This window comes from Zalophus californianus, chromosome X (genome assembly GCF_009762305.2).
Source record: "Zalophus californianus isolate mZalCal1 chromosome X, mZalCal1.pri.v2, whole genome shotgun sequence".
NCBI lineage: Eukaryota > Metazoa > Chordata > Mammalia > Carnivora > Otariidae > Zalophus > Zalophus californianus.
This window is the reverse complement of record NC_045612.1, coordinates 80,256,091-80,271,922: the sequence shown is the minus strand read 5'-3', so window position 1 is coordinate 80,271,922 and position 15,832 is coordinate 80,256,091. Positions and strand designations below refer to the sequence as shown.

Below are 15,832 nucleotides of genomic sequence, written 5' to 3'. Positions count from 1 at the left end.
CCATCAGACTCCCTGTTCACAGGGAACCCGCTTCTCCCTCTCCTCCCTGCTTGTGCTCTCTCTCGTTTTCTCTCTGTCTGTCTCTCTCAGATAAACTCTAAAAAACAAGAACAAGAAGAAGAAGAAGAGGAAAAAGAGGAGGAGGAGAAGGAGAAGAAGAAAAAGAAATAAGAAAAAAGAAAAAGAAAGAAAGACAGAAAGAAAGAAAGAAAAGAAGAAGAAGAAGGAGGAGGAGGAGGAGGAGAAGGAGGAGGAAGGAGGAAGGAGGAAGGAAGAAGGAAGAAAGAAGAAGAAAGGTGTTAAATCTTCTTTGTTTGTAGAATTACCCTGGGAAGCCATTCAGTCCTGGACTCTTGTTTGTATTCAAATTATTTGCTGGTTTTTGGTCTGTTTAGGTTTTCTATTTCTTCCTGTTTCAGTTTTGGTAGTTTTTATGTTTCTAGGAATGCATCCATTTCTTTCAGATTGCCTAATTTGTCAGCATATTTGCTCCTAATATATTCTTAGAATTGTTTGTATTTCTTCAGTGTTTGTTGTGATCTCTCCTCTTTTTTTCATGATCTTATTTATTTGTGTCCTTTGTCTTTTCTTTTTGGTAGGTCTGGCTAGGGGTTTATTGATCTTATTAATTTTTTCAAAGAAACACCTCCTAGTTTCATTGTTCTGTTCTACTCTTCTTTTGATTTTTATTTCATTATTTTTTGGTCTAATATTTATTATTTTTCCTTTCCTGCTGGATTTAGGCTTTATTTGCTGCTCTTTATCCAGCTCCTTGAGGTGTAAGGTTAGGGTTTTTCTTGTTGCTTGAGAAAGGCTTGTATTGCTATATACTTCCCTCTTAGGGCCTCTTTTGCTGCACCCAAAGTTTTTGAATAGTTGTGTTTTCATTTTCATTTGTTTCCATGAGTTTTTAAAGTTCTTCTTTAATTTCCTGGTTGACCCATTCATTCTTTAGTAGGATGCTTTTTAACTTCCATATATTTGTCTTCCTTCCAAATTTTCTCTTGTGATTGAGTTCATGTTTTATAGCAAGCATTGTGGTCTGAATATATGTGTGGTATAATCTCAGTTTTTTTGTACCAGTTCAGACCTGATTTGTGAGCCAGTATGTGATCTATTCTGGAGAATGTTCCATGTGCACTCGAAAAGAATATGTATTTTTTTTTTGCTTTAGGATGAAATGCTCTGAGTATATATGTGAAGTCCATCTGGTCCAGTGTGTCATTCAAAGCCCTTGTTTCCTTGTTGATCTTCTGTTTAGATGATCTGTCCATTGCTGTGAGTGGGGTGTTGAAGTCCCATACTATTAATATATTTTTATCAATGTGTTTCTTTAATTTTGTTATTTATTGGTTTATATAATTGGCTGCTCCCACACTGGGGGCACAAATATTTTAATTGTTAAATGTTCTTGTTGGAGAGACCCTTTAATTATGATATAGGTCCCTTTTCATCTCTTATTGTAGTCTTTGGTTTAAAATCTAATTTCTGTGATATAAGGATTGCTACTCCAACTTTCTTTTGATATCCATTAGTATGATAATGTATGATAAATGTTTCTCCCCTCATTTTCAATCTGCCAGTGTCTTTGGGTCTCAAATGAGTCTCTTGTAGACAGTATGTTGATGGGTCTTGCTTTTTTATCCAATCAGATACCCTGTGTCTTTTCATTGGTGCATTTAGCTCATTTACGTTCATAGTAATTATTGAAAGATATGAATTTAGTGCCATTGTATTACCTATAAAGTCACTCTTTCTGTATATTGTCTCTGTTCCTTGCTGATCTTTGTTACTTGTGGGCTCTCTCTTTGCTTAAAGTATTTCCTTTAGTATTTCTTGTAGGCCTGGTTTAGGGATCACAAATTCTTTTAGTTTCTGTTTGCCCTTGAAGCTCTTTATTTCTCCTTCTATTCTGAATGACAACCTTGCTGGATAACGTATTCTTGGCTGCATATTTTTCTCATTTAGCACCTTGAATATATCGTGTTAGTCTTTTCTGGCCTGCCAGGTCTCTGTGGACAGGTCTGCCACCAGCCTTATGTTTTTATCCTTGTATATTAAGGACCTTTTTTCCTGAGCTACTTTCAGGATTTTCTCTTTATCTCTGAAATTTGCAAGGTTTTTATTGATTTTGAGGGTGGCTCTCTGTGCCTTATGGAGTTGAATGCTCGTTTCCTTCCCCAGATTAGGGAAGTTTTCAGTATAATTTGTTCAAATTCCCTCTCTCTGTCCTCTTCCTCTGGGGCCCTAATTATTCTAATATTATTTTGCTTTATGGTATTACTGATCTTTCAAATCCTGCCCTCATGATCCAGTAGTTGTTTATCTCTCTTTGTCTCAGCCTCCTTATTCTCCATCACTTTGTCTTTTTTTCTTCCTCTTTAAATTTTTTATTGTTATGTTAATCACCATACATTACATCATTAGTTTTTGATGTGGTGTTTCATGATTCATTGTTTGTGCATAACACCCAGTGCTCCATGCAGAACGTGCCCTCTTCAATACCCATCACCAGGCTAACCCATCCCCCCACCCCCCTCCCCTCCAGAACCTCCAGTCTGTTTCTCAGAGTCCATCATCTCTCATTGTTCATCTCCCCCTCCGATTTCCCACCCTTCATTCTTCCTCTCCTGCTACCCTCTTCTTTTCTTTTCTCTTAACATATATTGCATTATTTGTTTCAGAGGTACAGATCTGTGATTCAACAGTATTGCACAATTCACAGCGCTCACCATAGCACATACCCTCCCCAATGTCTATCACCCAGCCACCCCATCCCTCCCACCCCCCACCACTCCAGCAACCCTCAGTTTGTTTCCTGAGATTAAGACTTCCTCATATCAGTGAGGTCATATGATACATGTCTTTCTCTGATTGACTTATTTCACTCAGCATAACACCCTCCAGTTCTATTCACGTCATTGCAAATGGCAAGATCTTCTATATCACTGACTCTTCTGCCTTGTTTATCCTAACAGTTAGAGCCTCCATTTTTTATTGAATCTCAGTAATAGCCTTTTTTATTTTGACCTGATTATGTTTTAGTGTTTTATTTCTCCAGTAAGGGATTCTCTAGTGTCTGCTATGCTATTTTCAAGCCTAGCTAATATCTTTATAATTGTTATTTGAATTCTATTTCCAACATCTTACTTATATCCATAGTTATTAAACCCCTGGCAATGAGTACTGCCTCTTGTTCTCTTTTTGGGGGGTTAGTTCTTTGGTTTTGTCATTATGTGCAGAAAAGAATAAATGAAAGAGACGGAAAATAGAAAAATATCAACAACACCAGAAAAATATAACTACACAAATCAGAAGAGAACAGAAACCAAAAAGAAAGAAAATGAGAATAAAATTAAACAAAGAAGTTTAACACATCAGAACAATAAACTAGATCCTGGGTGTATTTTGGTGTGTTTGTTAGAAGAAACTAGATCCCAAAATAGGAAAGGGAGAAAAAAAATACACACACACACACACACACACACACACACACACACACACACACCCACACACACACAAATGAAATTGGATACAATGAGAGTAGGCCAAAAATGAAAAAAAAAATAAAACATAAGTATAAATATGAAAATTAAAAAAGGCTTAAAAATAATTAACAAAATAAAAAAATAGATGAAAGGGAAAATAAAATAAGAAATTGAAGGACTAAAGAATGATAATGACACCAGAGAAATATACACTACACAAATCAGAAGAGAACAGAAACCAAAAAGAAATAAAAGGAAATAATGAGAATAAAATCATACAGGAAGTTGAACAGAACAGAACAATAAAATAGATCCTGGGTATATTTTGCAGTCAAATGCGCTACCACTGAGCTATACCCCCTCTTAGATCCTGGGTATATTTTGGTCTGTTTGTTATAAGAATCTAGATCCCAAAATATGAAAGAATGAAAAACTCATATATAAATGAAGTTGAATACAATGAAAGGAAGCCAAAACCAAAATATTTATTTCATTTATTTATTTACCATAAGTGTAAAAATGAAAATTAAAAAAAGATTTAAAAAGTAGCTGATAAAATAAGAAAATAGCTGAAAAGGAATATAAAATATAAAACTGAAGGACTAAAGAATAAGAAGAAAAAAACACGAATGATATATACTTCTTTCCCCAAGAGCTGGAGTTCTACAGTTCTGTGTGATTGATAAACTTGGTATTAGCTGGAAGTTTCTGCTGGCTTTCTGGGGGAAGGCCCTGTTGAACTGATTCTCAGGAGTATTTGTTCAGGTGGAATTGCATCCCCCTTGCCAGGGGGCTGGACTCAGTGTAAACCACTCCAGAGCTGGTGTTGGAGATGAAAATGTCGGCACCCTGATCTCTAGCCTTGGAGCTGATAGTTCACGCCCTTTACTCTTCAGTGAGCTCTAACAGAAAAGCATTCAATTGCTCCTGTCTGCCTGGTTTCTGTCTGAACTCTGTGTTCACCCAGCTTGTGATCGAGCATTTTTATCTCAGGCACATGACCCCATTGCGAGTATCCAAACTTTATGGACCCCTGTGGCAGGTATCCATGCAGTTCCTCCTGGGGGTGGGAGGGGGGTCTCCCCGTGGTTCTGCCTCTTGCTGGGCCCCTGCTCCAAGTGTGGTCACAGAACCGCACAGTAGTTCACAGTTTATGGAAACACGGAGCAGAAAGCTGGCACCTGGGCTCACTGTTTGCAACCGGCTTCCCAGCTCCCATACCTGGGAACTCTGCCACACTCAGGCACCCCTGTTATTTTTGTGACCCCAGGGATCCTGAGACCATGCTGTCCCACCTGGGATTCTGCCCTGCTCCACCTCCTGAGTGCCTTTCAGGCAAACTTCTAAAAGTTCCAATTTTGCACTCTGCTTCTTTTAACAATTTTAGGAGGCTCCCTCTCCCCACGGTTTATTTTCTGATATATTGCCTCAGATTCACGTCTCTGCACCTACTCCCTTGCAAAAATTGTTTGCTTTTCTATTTGTAGAATTATAACAATTCTTTTCTCAGATCTCCAGTTGGTTTTGCAGGTGTTCAAAAATGATTTGATAGCTATGTAGCTGATTTCCAGGGACCAGACAAAATTAGGGTCCCCTACTCCTCTGCCATCTTCCCAACCCTCTTTCTCTTTACTTATGTTTTGATTAGATCTCTGTGACCTTTTTTTGTTCTTTCTCTTGGGATGAATTTCCTCTTCTTGGCATTTTGTCTATGTTTCCATCTTCTCTTTGTTAGAATATCATGTGTGTTTCCTGCTCCTGAATGTAATGGTGTTATGAAAAAGCAGTCATATAATATCCAGGGCCTGGCTTTTCATGAAGTGTCTCTGGTGTGTGCTGTGTGTCCTCTGCTGCTGTTTTGGCTGTCCTTTCATTCAGGTCAGTCCTCAGCAGAGGTTCTCCTTCCCTGCAGTGGGCATTGTTTGGACCTTGGCCAGAGTGTTGGGAGTTTTAACTAGAGTGTGCTCTGTTCTGCTTTTTAAAGGAGACCTGATTCTATTTCCACTAGAACTGAAGATTTGCAGAACTCTATGGTCAGTAGACATGGTGCATGTGGTGGTGTGTGCTGGTCTTCTGTTGAAGGTGCCCACCGCTTTGTTCATTAGGCACACTTGCCTGAAAAAAACAGTACCAGCAGAGTGCAGGGGGGTGGGAGTTGGTGTAAATAGGTTAGGCAGCCAGTGTCGATGCTGTGATGTTTACTGAAGTTTGTTTATGTTGATGGGTGGGGGAGGGAAATGGCGCCATTCCACTCCTTTGTCCTCAGAGATGGGAATCCATTCTTGCTGCTCTTAGGTAATCTCTCCCAGAAGAATGAATTATTTCACCTGATGCATCCTTGGCATTTTTCAGATCACTATTTTCACACTGTCTCCTGGTTGCTTGCCTGCCTTCAGCAGCACAGTGCCCTTTGGATTCTATAATAGCCAAGCCTGCTGACTTAAAACTCCAGACTTTAGGGACCTGATATCGTGGGGACCTATGCTGGTCTTCTGGAGGAGTGTCTCACCGTACTGGGACTGATGCAGTTTTGACCCAGAAGGGCAGTCACACCCAAGGTCAGGGGTGTGGGATTTGGAGCAAATAGGCTAAATTGCCAGTGTCCAGGTTAGTTGCCCTCAGCAGGTATCTCTGTGCCTGTGCTTAGGGGCAGTGGTATGAAATGGTACATGCCAGCTTCTTTGTTCCAGAGAGGCAATGCCTCCTCTCACAGATGTGCTCCAAGAAGAGTGAACAGTCTCTCTCTGTGCACCTTAGTCAATCCTCAGATTGTACCCTGTGCTCCGGGGTTGCTTGCCTGCCTTCTTTCCCAGGAATAGAGCAGTGCCCTCAAGTCTCAATCCCAGCCAAGCCCACAGACCTTTAAAAACTCCAGTCTATGAGCCCTACTGGTTACAAAAACTTATGAAAGTCAACCTCCCTCATTTTCCCAGCCAATGGCTTTGGGGAAGTGTTTTTCTTGTGCATATCCCTGTGTGTTCCACTCTCTTTTGCCTTTCTCTTAGACTAGGCCTTTCTCCCCAACACAGCTCCAGTGATCTGTTTCTCCCCAAATCCTTGTCTCCACCTTCCTCTATGTGGCCTCTCTCCACCTCTGGTTGTGCAGTTTGCTCTGCCAGTCCACAGGTCAATTTCTTGGGTATTCAGAATAATTTTTATAGTTATCTAGCTGTGTTTGAGGGATGAGGCTACCCTAAGGTTCTCTTACTATGCTGACATCTTAGCTCTGGTTCCTGGTTTTGTTTTGTTTTGTTTTTTAAGTTTTTTATGTCTTTGTTGAACTTTTCACTTTTTTTCATGAATTGTTTTCCTAATTTTATTTAGTGGTCTATTGTGTTGTCTTGTAGTTCTGTAAATTTCTTTAAGAGGATTCTTCTGAATTCTTGGTCTGACAATTCAGAGATTTCCATTTCTTTAGAGGCACTTACTATATTAGTTTCCTTTGTTGCTATCATGTTTCTTTAATGATTTATGATTCTTGTGGCCTTGTATTGGTGCCTGTGCATTTGAAGAAGTAAGCATCTCTTGTATTTTTTACATACTTCCTTTTGCAAGAAAATCTCTTTACCAGTCAACCTGTTCAGAGATTCTGGTTGGCCCTTTTAGTGGAGTCTGGGGGTAGTCTTGCTGGTGGAGTCCTCCAGCAGACAGGTCTGATTCTCCAGGCCTAGTGCTTGGGTCTAGAGGGATTGACCTGGAACATGTGTCCCTGGGAATGGACTGGTGTTTGTGTATGACGGGTGGGCTTGGTGTCAGGGTCCACTGTAAAGGGCATCAGGATTCTAGGTTAATAGGAACCACACTAGAGTCTGTGCCTTTGATATTTGGCCTAGCACTGGGGCTGACCATCAGCCTGGGAGCTGGCCTAGAGCCTAGATCTTCTGGGGGCAAGCCTGGTGCTGTGGTTAACCCAGAGCCATGGCATTAGCCAGGAATCTAGGACTGCAGGTGATGGCTTAGTGATTTGTTCTGCAGGGGATGGCCTGGTGCTGGGTGTGGTTGGGACCCAGGTTCCACAAGAGGTTGTTTGGTAGCTGATTCTGATGGGGCTTGCCCAGGGTTAGGGCAGTTTGTGGGTCAGGAGCAAGAGGAGCCAGTCAAAAGTCTGGATCCATGCGGGCTACCATATCATGGGGTGGGTTTTGACATTAGGTTTCTGGGGACCAGCCTGGCACAGTGGAGGGTCAGGTTCTAGGTCCATGAAACCCTATCTGATGCTAAGAGAAGCTTGGTGCCTTGTGCAGCAGGAGATGGTCTAGAGGCTGTATCTCTGGGAGGTGGTCTAGAGGGTGTGTCCACAGGGGTTGACAGGGTGCTGTGGTGGGCCAGGAGACTGGGTCTCTAGGAGCTTGTCTGGGTCCTGTGTCCTTGTGGGCCACCTTGGCACTAGAGTGGGCTAGGTACCTGGATCCTTGGGAACCTACCTGGTGCCTGGGGCCATGGGGGCTGGCCTGGCACTGATTTAGGCCTTATGATTGGGTCTGTAGTGAAGTCAGGTATTCATGTAACTCTCTTTCCACCATGGGAACAGTGTCTCTGTGCTAGGCTGCCATCATTTCGGGGTAATTTGAGAGTCTTTGCTACCCTTTTTAGTGCATCTTTTCCTATGTCTGTACTCCACTCTGGTGCTTTAATCCCTCACCTGGAACCTTCAGCTCCTGGAAAGATGTGTTTTTGTATGGATTGCCACTCAAATTGATGTTTCTGTGAGGGGAGGAGCATTGGAAACTTCTATACTGTCAACTTACTGTCACTACCACCTCAGACTTTCAACATCTGTTAACCTTGGAAATTGGGAAGGGAGTTTGTTGGGAGATATTATTAATCTTATCTTTATGCATTTCATATTGTTTCCCTTGTTTGAATATATATTACCTTGAAAATAAAATATTTTTATATAAAACACTCAACCTTTATGATCAAAGACATCATAAACAAACTTAGAAAACAATTTGTATACAATGTGATAACACTTCAAAGACATATTATGGATACATTAGTTTCCAAAATGTACAAAACACTAATATAGTAATACAAAAACACAAATAACTCAATAGAAAAATGGTCAGAGAGTTCTTAGAAGTCAAAATATGAATGTCCAATAATAAATTAAGTTGATTTCGTGACTGTCATGGAAATACAATTCAATATGAGATACCACTTTTAGCCAATCATACTTCCAATAATCAAAAGTCTTCATAATCTTCAGTTTTAAGAAGAATGTGGTGAAATATACACTGTCTATGAGAGTATAATTTTTAATACAATACAATATCAAAACTTTAATGTGTATGCTCTTTAATACATATTTATGGAAACTGTGAAAACATTCCTACATATGAATAAATACACCTCATTGTTTGCAATAAAGAAAAGTTGTATGTATACTAAGTGCTTTTTAAGAGAGGAATGCTAAATAAATTATTCTGTTAGGCAATGTAATATCATGAGGCAGTTGAAATATTGGGAAAGTTATATTTTGATATAGAAAATCATTGTGACATTAAGTGGATCAAAACAATTAGCAGAATACTAAGTATGGTATGATTTAACTTATATTCAAAACCTCTTATCTAAAGCTTTATATTACTGTAAATACTACCGCTGTGTACATTTAAATGCATAAAGAAAAGTCTAGGAAGAACTTATACTTGTGTTGTCTTTTGGAGATAGACTGAAGAAAGGCAGAAGTTTGTTGGCAAAAGTTTTGTGTATGGTGTTTGGATTATATACAGTTCCATTATATTCATGTATCACTTGTGTAAATAAATGTGGGATGCCTGGGTGGCTCAGTTGGTTAAGCATCTGCCTTTGGCTCAGGTCATGATCCCAGGGTCCTGGAATTGGGTCCCGCATTGGGCTCCTTGCTCGGCGGGGAGCCTGCTTCTCCCTCTGCCACTCCTCCTGCTTGTGCCCTCTCTCTCTGACAAATAAATGAATAAAATCTTTAAAAAATAAATACAGATCTTCTAAGGAACATAAGAATATGTTGAAGGCTGAGAGGGTCAACATGGGGCCAGTTGATCAGTTAAGGAAGCCTAGAAAAATGAGAAACACAGAGAAAGACATTTCAGCACTTTTCTTAAGGAAAAACTCCTAGGGTGATGGAAAGATCTGGTCTATGTGACAGATGAATCTTCACTGTGCAATCAGACTCATCAGATATAAAGCAAGATGCCAGTTACCAGCATCCTATGACTTACATTTTATGTTTATGAAGAAATGCTCTAATAATTCTGTTTTTCTTGTAATCCACCTAGAAGGGAAAGTGTGTTATCTTCTCAACAGTCATATCTGACCTGTGTGATACTTACATTTCTCAGTATAAATTAATAAATTCTCCTTCTGTGTTTATATCTTTCAGTCTTATAATCAGCATATTTTCGCCTCCTGAATTTGGATGAATTCTGGGACATAACCAAGATCAGGCTGTAGACGTCTAAGATTGAAGGCCATGGCCTGGATTCTGGTGAACTCACCAAGGCAAATGACCCCTGTGAGATGGTGCTGCAGCAGCCAATCAATGCTATCTTTTGTGACACCCAGTCCTTGCTGTGTAATTTTGAATTCCTATAAATCCATTAAGGTCCCAATAAATTTTGTCTCTCATTGCTCTGTTAGTTCTATATGACTACTATCTAGTAAATTGTGAGTTTTTAGTAAATATTTTATAATAACACCAAATACAAAATATTACTAAAATTGTTGTCAAAATGACTTTTTTTCCCCCACAGATGACCATCTACTCATTTTTTGTAGTGTGAAAATATCAGGGAAGTGTGTGGGGGATATAAAGGGTAAAATCTGAAAAAGAATTAAATTCCCAGTACATTCTCCTCACTTTACTGTCAATATTTCTATTCTATCTATCTATTCTATGGTATTTCTTATTCTTCTACATATTAACTATTTTCCTGGTCAAAATGGTTGATGTGCTTGCTTTTTGTAATATTCCACTTTACTTCTAAAATGCTCTATATTAAAAAATAGGGTGTCTCAGTTGAAAGCATTTATGAAAGTTAGAACTTCCAGGGAAGATGGTGGAGTAGAAGGATCCTAGGCTTACCCCATCCCATGGATACAGCTAGAAAACATCCACATCAGTATAAATAATGCAGAAAATGGCCCAAACACTGGAAGAACAGACTCTCCACAGCTTAATGTAATGAAGAGGTCACATCGAAAAAGGGAGTAAGGATGGAGATGTAGTTGGGAGACAAATTGGCCCATGGGACTGTCTGAAGGAGGGAGGGAGGCTTCAAGCATGGAGAGGGGAGAGGAGCAGACCCCACACAAGGCATGAAGAACCCTCATTAGGAAGACAAATCCCTATAACATTTGGCTTTGAAAACTAGAGTGACATAACCTCACAAGTTCTTACTATCAGTGGGATGGAATACCTGGAACTTTAAAAATCATCCAGCTTGGCTCTTGTAGAGCCAGGAAGTGATAGGAAATTGAGTTGCTGCCCTTAATGGGACAGCACAACAGTTCTGCTGAGATACAGCATAGAAGCAGCAGTTTGAAAAATACCTGGGGTATATGAGAGGGAGATTTGTTTACTAATCTCAGAGTGTGTGCTGGAAGGGTAGGGATCTTCAGGAGACTTCTAAGAACAAAAGAGCTGGCGAGCACCATTTCCCTTCCTCACCCTCCAGCCTAGATACACAGACCAGGGCAGGGCAGGCACTCTTCACCTAGCTTGCTAAGAGTGTAGCATGCCCCATGCTCTTCTGCAGATCTGTCCCCTCCAGCCCGGCCCCAGAAGGTATTTTCCAGGGTGGCTACAAGTTCCCACCTACAGTGGACCTGCATGGACCTTGATGGCACCATGCGCCCTGCCCAATATTTTCTTGACCCAACCTATCCAACATACTCTTGACAAGAGACCATCAAAGTGGCACCACAAACATGGCATGTGCAAGGAGCCCCAACAGGGCAAGAACCACCCCAAAGTGACTCCTGACCGAAGGAGAGGGGAAGAAAACCCCACACAATGGTTTGACTGCATCCCCAACAGTTGGGATAAGGCAAACATATGTTCTGACTTCGGGCCCCACCCACCAATGAAAGCTTCTCAAAAGACAACACAAGGAGAGCATCTGTAGTTGGGTGCCACTACAGCTCTGGCAAACACCACGTCTAACCTAACAAGCCCAACGCTGCCTTATACTGGCCCACTAACAACACAGAAAAAAAACCCTGCCTATGACAGGCCAAGAAAGGCATTGCAGATGGCTGGACTGAAGGCAAATGAGGCCTAGCCACAATAGTAGGGCACACAATGCACAAGGGAGACACCCCTGAAGTGCCAGGTTCTCTTGAACAGGGGACATTGCACTGCAGAGCACTACAGGACCTCTTCTTGATAAGGCTACTACTATCAAGAGCAGGATACATAGCTGAAATTCTGCCATAGAGAAACAGATGAAGAGAGACAAAATGAAGAGATAGAGGAATATGTCCCAAATAGAAGAACAAGATAAAATCAAAGCAGGAGAGCTAAAACAAACAAAATAAACAACAACAAAAAGAACCCCCCAAAACCCGAAATAAGTAATATGCCCGACAGAGAATTTAAAGTAATGGTCACAAAGATATTCACTGGACTTGAGAAAAGAATGGAGGACCCAGTGAGACACTCAACAAAGAGGTAGAAAACAAAAAGAACCAACCAGAAATTAAAAACTCAATAACCGAAATTTAAAATACACCAGAAGGAGTAAATAGACAAGAGGAAGCAGAAGAACAGGTGAGTGACTTGGAGGACAAGAGTAATGAAAAACAAGCTGAACAGGAGAAAGAAAAAATAATAAAAAAGAAAATAGATTAAGGGGACTTGGTGACATAATAAAGTGTAACATTCACATTATAGCAATCCCAGAAGAAGAGAGAAAATGGGGCATAAAATTTATTTGAAGAAAACAAACATCCAGATCCAAGAAGAACTGAGACCCCCCCCAAAAAAAATTGCTCAAGGATGTCCACGCCAAGACAGATAATATTTAAAATGGCAAAAAGTAGTGATAGAGAATTTTAAAAGGAGCAAAAAACAAAACAAAACAAAACAAAACAATTAAGCACAAGGGAAACCCCATAGGGGTATCAGTGGATTTTTCAGCAGAAACTTTGCAGGCCAAAAGAAAGTGGCATGATATGGTAAAAGTGCTGAAAGAAGAAACAAAAATAAAAATGGCAACCAGAGTACTCTATCCAGCAAGGGTATCCTTCAGAACAGAAGGAAAGATAAAAAAAAAAAAAAAATCCTAGATAAAGTGAAAGGAACTCATCACCACTAAACCAGTCTTACCAAATGTTAAAGAGGATTCTGAGTGGAAAGGAAAATTGTCAAGTAGAAGTTAAAAAAAAAAAAGGTGCAACATTGGTAAAATTAAGTATATCTATAAAAATCAGTTAAGACATTCACAGTATAAAGATGTTAAAATGAAAACATACATAAAATGTAGGGGACAGTGTTAAAAAATTAGTACATTTAAAATAGTTCAAATTTAAGTGGCCATCAATTTAATATAGATTACTATATGCATGGAATGTTATATATAAGCCTAATGGTAACCACAAATCAAAAACTTGTCAAAAAATAAAGGGAATGGAAGTCAAGCATATCACTATAAAAACCATAAAAACCACATGAAAAGGGAAAGAAAGAACAGAGAACTAAAAAAAAAAAAAGCCATAAAACAAGTAACAAAATGGCAGTAAGTGCATCCCTATCAATAATTACTTTGAATGTATATGGATGAAATGCTTCAATTAAAACACATAAGGTGATTGAATGGATAAAAACCAAGACCCATCTATATCCTGGCTTCAACCGATTCACTTAAGACCTAAGGACACATGGCGGCTGAAATCAAAATGATAAATAAGAAAAGCATTTATCATGCAAATGGAAGTGAAAGGATAGCAATACTGGAAAAAATAGACTTTAAAACAAATAGTGTAACAAGAAACAAAGAAAGACACTACATAATGATAATCACAATAGTCAAACAAGAAGATATTTAAGTACCCAACACGGGAGCACCCAAATACATAAAGGAACTATTAACACATAAAAAGGACAAAACATCTATAGTAATACAGGAAGAGTATGGAACTTTGACACCAAAAGAAACAGATGAAGACACCAAACATATCAATGGATAGATCATCCAGATAGGAAAATATATACTTCACCTCTTTGGTTAGGTTTATTCCAAGGTGTCTTATGGTTTTTGGTGCTATTCTAAATGGAATCGATTCCCTAATTTCTCTTTCTACAACTATGTTATTAGTGTATAGGAAAGCAACTGATTTCTGTACATTGATTTTGTATCCTGCCACATTACTGAATTGCTGTATGAGTTCTAGTAATTTAGGGATAGAGTCATTTGGGTTTTCCACATAAAGTATCATGTCATCTATGAAGAGAGTTTGACTTCTTTGCCAATTTAAATACTTTTTATTTCTTTTTGTTGTCTGGTTGCTGTTGCTAGGATTTCTAGTACTATGTTGAACAATAGTGGTGAGAGTGGACTTCTTTGTCGTGTTCCTGATCTTAAGGGAAAGGCTCTCAGCTTTTCCCCATTGAGGATGATATTCTCTGTGGGCTTTTCATAGATGGTTTTTATGAACTTGAGGAATGTTCCCTCTATCCCTACACTCTGAAAAGTTTTAATGAGGAAAGGATGCTGTATTTTTTTTAAATTTTTTGTTGTTATGTTAATCACCATACATTACATCATTAGTTCTTGATGTAGTGTTCCATGATTCATTGTTTGTGCATAACACCCAGTGCTCCACACAGAACGTGCCCTCCTTAATACCCATCACCAGGCTAACCCATCCCCCCACCCCCCTCCCCTCTGGAACCCTCAGTTTGTTTTTCAGAGTCCATCGTCTCTCATGGTTCCTCTCCCCCTCCGACTTCCTCCCCTTCATTCTTCCCCTCCTGCTTTCTTCTTCTTTTTCTTTTTCTTAACATATCTTGCATTATTTGTTTCAGAAGTACAGATCTGTGATTCAACAGTCTTGCACAATTCACAGCGCTCACTATAGCACATACCCTCCCCAATGTCTATCACCCAGCCACCCCATCCCTCCCACCCCCCACCACTCCAGCAACCCTCAGTTTGTTTCCTGAGATTAAGAATTCCTCATATCAGTGAGGTCATATGATACATGCCTTTCTCTGATTGACTTATTTCACTCAGCATAACACCCTCCAGTTCCATCCACGTCGTTGCAAATGGCAAGATCTCATTCCTTTTGATGGCTGCATAATATTCCATTGTGTATATATACCACATCTTCTTTATCCATTCTCTGTCGATGGACATCTTGGCTCTTTCCACAGTTTGGCTATTGTGGACATTGCTGCTATAAACATTGGGGTGCACGTACCCCTTCGGATCCCTACATTTGTATCTTTGGGGTAAATACCCAGTAGTGCAATTGCTGGATCGTATGGTAGCTCTATTTTCAACTGTTTGAGGAACCTCCATACTCTTTTCCAGAGTGGCTGCACCAGCTTGCATTCCCACCAACAGTGTAGGAGGGTTCCCCTTTCTCCGCATCCCCGCCAACGTCTGTCTTTTCCTGACTTGTTAATTTTAGCCATTCTGACTGGCTGTGAGGTGGTATCTCATTGAGGTTTTGATTTGGGTTTCCCTGATGCCGAGCGATGTTGAGCACTTTTTCATCTGTCTATGCAACAGATTTCTGTACATTGATTTTGTATCCTGCAACTATGCTGAATTTGTTTATTATATCTAGCAGTTTTTTGCTGGAGTCTTTTGGGTTTTCTATTTATAGTGTCATGTCATTTGCAATCAGTAATGTTTTACTTCTTCCTTACTGATTTGGGTGCCTTTTATTTCTTTTTGTTGCTGATTGCTATGACTGGGACTTCCAGTACTATGTTGAATAAAAGTGGTGAAAGTAGACTTTCTTGTCTTCTTCCTGACCTTAGAGGAAACCTCAGTTTTTCCCCACTGAGGATCTTGTGAGTTTTGGGTTTTTCAGATATGGTCTTTATTGTTTTGAGGTATGTTCCTTCTAAACCTACTTTGTGGAAGGCTTTTTTTTTTTTTATCATGAATGAATGTTGTACTTTGTCAAATGCTTTCTTCAGCATGTATTCAATTGATCATATGGTTCTTATCCTTTGTTTTATTGATATGATGTATATTGTTGATTGATTTGTGAATATTGAACCACACTGGCAACCCAGGAATAAAACCCATTTGATTGTGGTGAATGATTTTTTAATGTTTTGTTGAGTTTGGTTGGCTATTTTATCAAGAATTTTTGCATCTATATTCATCAGGGATACTGACCTG

At 39.6% G+C, this 15,832-nt stretch overlaps 1 protein-coding gene across 2 annotated transcripts in view; it reads left to right on the top strand.

Annotated features, from left to right (window-relative positions):
* Positions 1–10,102, top strand: part of NBDY (negative regulator of P-body association) — a 278,753-nt gene extending 268,651 nt beyond the window's left edge. For both annotated transcript variants that reach the window (XM_035725505.1, XM_035725506.1), the window contains exon 3: positions 9,853–10,102. The gene's annotated coding sequence lies outside the window, so the exon portion shown is untranslated. The remainder of the gene's footprint in view (positions 1–9,852) is intronic.
* Positions 10,103–15,832: the final 5,730 nt, after the last annotated feature.